The sequence below is a fragment of the Bidens hawaiensis genome, unplaced genomic scaffold (genome assembly GCF_021521415.1).
Source record: "Bidens hawaiensis isolate Kalapana, Puna unplaced genomic scaffold, B.hawaiensis_p1.1 tig00019080_1, whole genome shotgun sequence".
NCBI classification, from domain to species: domain Eukaryota; kingdom Viridiplantae; phylum Streptophyta; class Magnoliopsida; order Asterales; family Asteraceae; genus Bidens; species Bidens hawaiensis.
Window position 1 is genome coordinate 96,129 of NW_027492897.1, and position 5,675 is coordinate 101,803.

Consider the following 5,675-nt stretch of genomic DNA (forward strand, 5'->3'; position numbering starts at 1 on the left):
TCGACACAAAGTCGTTCTTTGGCATCTTTGCTGGTCATATTAATCGTTATAGTACCAAAGTTAAAAAAACATTTTAAAAGAAATAAAAGGACAATAAAATATTCAAAAAAACCTTCCCGGCGCTGGTCTTCGATTATTTATCTTATGCTATTTTAACTTTTAAAAATATATTTAAAAAAATATATTTTTTGCGTAGAAAAACTTTTATTAATTGTTTTTTAATACAGAAACTCTTGAAAAAAAAATGTTTTTAATAGGTTTGTTGTTTGTTTTCTGAAAAATAAATTACAAATTTAAAAAACATTATAAGAAAATCTTCGCAAAAAGTTCTCTAAATTTTATTTTTATTCAGCGTTTTCTAAAGAATAGTTTAAGAATACAAAGTTATTGTTTATTCGTTAAGAGTAGAAGTAAGAAACAAAACTACTTTGGCAATTATTTTTCAAACAACAATAATTTAGTAACTATTTTACCCATTAACATTCTTTTGAAAAAAAACTCATTTAAGAATTGAAGAAAATATATACATTGTGTATCAACCAATAAAGTAATCAATGTCGATTGACTGTCCAACAATAGCGTATTAACTATTAAGTATGCACAAAAGTCAAATGCCATTGCTTACGTGCTGGCCTATTTATATCCACTCTCAAACCATCATTTTAATCATACACAACTCTTTCCAACAATGACCACCTCACCGGAATCCGAGCATCCGATCAAGGGCTATGGTTATGCTGCTTGTGACACCACCGGATCACTTTCTCCTCTCACCTTCTCCAGAAGGTATATATTCTTCACTCTTTTGTTGCTTTGTATATTATAATTCATAGTGTTCATAAATATTATGAAATATTTACAGGGCTACTGGTGAGAAAGATGTGAGGTTCAAAGTTCTTTGTTGTGGAATATGTCACTCTGATCTTCACTTTGTCAAGAATGACTGGGGGATCACCAAGTACCCGGTCGTCCCAGGGTACGATTTCCTTATTCCAGTTTTCTTTCCATACAATCTTATCTTCGATAAAAAAGGGGTGACGACGCAGCTTGTTACTCTGTAAACGTTGATATTTTAAATGATTATTACATACAATTGTATGATCATGAAACATATGACTTTTTTAACACTAGTGAGTCTTGATAATTTATTCATTTACTTAATCCTTATCTTAAATTAATATACTTAGATTGTATAATACAGGCATGAGATCGTGGGTGTGGTGACGGAAGTAGGCAGCAAAGTGGAGAGATTTAAAGTTGGGGATAACGTTGGGGTCGGATACTTGGTGGGATCATGCAGATCATGCGAAAGCTGTGCTATCGACTATGAACAATATTGCGCTAACCAGATTACTACTTACGGATCCACCAATTTCGATGGTACACAGACACAAGGTGGGTACTCTGATCACATGTTTGCAGATGAGCATTTTGTTCTCCGTTGGCCGGAGAATTTGCCACTTGATTCCGGTGCACCTTTGCTGTGCGCTGGAATCACAACCTACAGCCCACTCAATTAAGTACTTTGGGTTAGACAAACCTGGTACCAAAGTGGGTGTGGTTGGGCTTGGTGGGCTTGGTCATGTTGCGGTCAAGATGGCTAAGGCTTTTGGTGCTGAGGTTACTGTTTTCAGCACCAGTGCTGCTAAGAAGAAAGAAGCAATTGAAGGACTTAAAGCTGATCATTTTATAATCAGCAAAGACGAACAACAGATGCAGGTAACCGGTTAATGATTCTTGATTTGTTAACTAAGTTTTGGGTTTTGATTTGGGTTTTGTTTGATTGTGTTAATAGGCTGTTAGGGGTGCACTCGATGGGATCATCGATACGGTGTCTGCAAATCATCCGATTGCACCGTTGCTTAGTGCACTTAAACCACATGGAAAGCTTGTTGTTCTTGGAATACCTGTTAAACCGCTTGAAGTAGCAGCATTTTCTTTGATCGGGGGTAACGATTTTGACGATTGAATTATGTTTAAGCAAGCTTATAACATTAGGTAAAATGGTGGAATAATTTGTATGTGGTTTTAACAGGGAGGAAGCTTGTTGCGGGTAGTAATATCGGTGGACTAAAAGAGACTCAAGAGATGCTTGATTTTGCAGCAGAGCATGGGGTAACTGCGGATATAGAGAAAATACCGATAGATTATGTGAACACAGCATGGAGAGGTTGTTGAAATCTGATGTGAGGTATCGGTTTGTGATCGATGTGGCGAATTCAATCAAGGCTGAGTAGGTTGATTCTTGAGGTTCTTGGTGAATGTTCTGTTTTTTCTTGGTTTGATATATTTTTGGTCATGTTATGAGAATGTGAGAGTCTGAGATTAATTAAGTTTGTCTGCGTTTGTTTATGATTTTGTGAATATTTATTAAAAGACCTAAAACTATAAAGTCTGATGTGATCATATGGTTCTTTACTATGTATCCATGCCTTGTGTTTGTTATTTAGTTTAATTGTCTAGTTATTTTTTTTAACCATATAAAATGTGAATTACTAATCACACACTTGTAATGTATATAATACTTTACCTTCCATAGCTATTCAGGTTAATTGAGTTTTTGAATTAGTTGTACAATATCAGTCTTTACAACTTACATTTTAATGTTTACAATTGAATGTTATGAAACAGAATCTACAACACTGATTTCAAATAATGCAATAAAATATCAACCAAAAGGAGAAAATATAGTCTTCATGAATCTTGTCTCTTAATCTGTGACCTTTGCGAGTCAACAACACATCTTACAAGCCATCCTTGTGCATTTCCAAGAGCGCTCTCGAGGACCCTGCTGATGAATATGACCCACCACTACTGGTCACGGACCCTTTCGTCCCAAACAACTCAGTATCACCAACTACCGATGACGTATACGTGAACCTACACATAGCCATTGGTGGTGCAAAATATATGGGCACTGGTTGTTTAGCCGGGAGCGTAGGCAGTGGACTTTCAAAATTCAACACACTTATAGCTTGTTTTATTGACGGTCTCTCGCTACTGTCAGGATTACAACACCACAAACCAACCACCATCAAACATTCCATCTCTCGTTCATCAAAACCGTCATTTAAACTTTTGTCTACGGCTTCCAATATTTTCCCTTCACCATAAAGACTCCAAACCCATTCTACCAACCTTTGTTTACTCGGTTCCGCCTTTGTATCAATTGGCTTTCGCCCACACACAATTTCTAACGCAACAACCCCGAAACTATAAACATCAGATTCTCTACTTGCCTTGCCGGTCATCACACATTCTGGGGCCAAATAGCCCATCGTCCCAGCTAGGACCGTGGTCTGGGACCCCAAATCATGGTCCACCAAACGCGCGAGCCCAAAATCGCCTAACTTGGCATTGTAATTTGAATCTAGCATTATATTACTTGATTTGATATCTCTATGCACCACACATTGTTCCCATTCTTCATGGAGGTAAAGCAAGGCCGAAGCAATTCCCATGGCTATTTTGTACCTAACCGATGAACTTAATGTCGATTCTGAACCAAACAAGTGCGAATCCAGACTTCCATTTGGCATGAACTCATACACGAGAAGAAAATCACCATGCTCATGACACCATCCTAATAGTTGCACCAAATTTTTGTGCCTTAATCGACTTATGATCTTTACTTCCGATACATACTCTTTCTTCCCTTGTTTGGATCCACTCGACACGCGCTTGACTGCGACTGGCAAGTTTACGCCACTCAACATGCCCTTATACACGCCCCCGAATCCACCTTCACCGAGCTTCCGGTCCTCAGAGAACCCATCGGTTGCTTTACAAAGCTCATTAAACGCGTATCGTTTCGGCCCCATGTTGCTTCCAAAATCATAATCCATAGCTATGTCTTCTGATCTTTTTCTTAAAGAAATTCGTTTCTTCCATATAACAAACCACAAGAACCCAACCATGAGACTTAAAGCACCCGAACCCATTGCTAAACCCGTGGCTAAACCGGTTGTTAACCGTGGCTTCTTTTTCACCCGAGCTTTACTTTCACCCAAACTGGAGTTAAAAGTCCATGAAAACACGGTGTGTGTCTCGATCCAATCCCCGGTCCCAGCCGAAAACCCAATCCGAACCAATTCGGGTAAAACATCCCTCAAATCAACAACGTACCACAGACTAGAATACCCAAAAAAGATTGGTTTTTCCTCGTACGACAAAAAGACACTTAGATTACACGTACTAGAATCATAACTCACCCATGCATTTGCTATACTTCCATCTTTAATACTTCTATTCCACGAAACATTAGCCACCGATACAATCGAATTAACATTGATCCCGACATGATTGTCGCTCGGATCCCATTTATTCTTAAACGAATCAAACTCGACTGCCACGACAGTATTGTTTGAGCTATTGAAAGCTGAAGCGGGGCTGAATAAACCAAGATAACCCCCAAACGAACCCGGAGGGATCTCGGGTTCAAATGCCATAAGAAAGAAAGACAAACCATCACCGTAGTTAGTAGCATTGAGTGCGTTTATTGAGAACGTGAAATGGGTGGTGAAATCGGTTAGTTTTCGGGTTTTTGGGTCCCAGATCTGGACAGGCTCCGAGTACAAAGCCCGCCCGACACTGTTGGTGAGCGATTTGTCACGTTGGTTCCTAGTAACCTGGATTCCGTTTGATGCAAAAGCATCACCTTGGTACATGATCATCTGAGTGTTGGGTTGGAAGCTAGTGAAGTTGAATGAAACCGAGTTGACGTGGATCACAAGGAACAATATGACGATGAAGAAACGCATGATCCTCGTTCGTATATGGAAAGAGATAAAATGTTGTTGAAAACTATGTGTTGGTTTTATAACCAATTAACCGTGTGATCATATTCATGAATATGCATGGGCGGCAGTTTCAGTGCTATCGTATTCATTTAGGGGACATGAAATATAATTGTTCAAAAACAAATAATAAGGGACATTTGGTGGTGTCAAGACCAAAGGGATTATTTTAATAAGTAAAATATAAGAGGCCGGTTGCCGTCTTATATATTATCGCTTAATTTACAGTCTGTGCAAAGCTAATAGTGTTGCTATGTTTGCAAGTTTTGTTTTTATTTGTCTACAATTTTTTGTATACATGTAAACAGGATTAGAGTGTAACATGTTGGAATCATGACAGTAGTTAAGATGCCGGTGTTCCTCCATAAAATCGCCTCCATTATGCACACCCTTAAACTATTAATTGCAAGGGAAGAAAATGTGTTCGATGATTTTAGTGTCATCAAACTATTTTGATAATCAGGATTTATTTGTAAATCAAACAAAAAAAATTATTATAAATATTGACACGAGTTATAAGGTGTGGTAGTAGTGTTAATTCCATTGTTGATTATGTAGTTGACGCATGACATTAGCATATCACTCACGACCGTTGGCAATTTGTTGTAACTTGTAAACGTATGTTCTCTAGTCATGACTTTACATAACTAAATTTGTTTGACTCGATTGTCTTTTAATAATTACTGAAACTTTATGAATTAGACTTTTAAAGAATAAACAAGAAACATTTCAAAATGTCTATTTTGACCACTTATACATCTTGTTTGCGGTGTGCACATATAATGTATATATGTATGGGCCCTTGCATGGGCAAAAGTAAATTGCACTAATTTTGACGTTATTTTTAATAATTTCGTGAAAATAGCGTTAAAAGTGGTA

At 37.7% G+C, this 5,675-nt stretch overlaps 2 pseudogenes across 1 annotated transcript; one reads left to right on the top strand and one right to left on the bottom strand.

Moving 5' to 3' along the window:
- Window positions 1-649: 649 nt before the first annotated feature.
- On the top strand, window positions 650-2,242 carry LOC143557672 (mannitol dehydrogenase-like; annotated as a pseudogene). Its single transcript, XR_013139611.1, has 5 exons — window positions 650-786; window positions 863-976; window positions 1,202-1,719; window positions 1,796-1,949; window positions 2,036-2,242. The product of XR_013139611.1 is annotated as a mannitol dehydrogenase-like (transcript).
- Window positions 2,243-2,725: 483 nt separating this feature from the next.
- Window positions 2,726-4,763, bottom strand: LOC143557665 (L-type lectin-domain containing receptor kinase IX.1 pseudogene; annotated as a pseudogene).
- Between the last annotated feature and the right edge of the window lie 912 nt (window positions 4,764-5,675).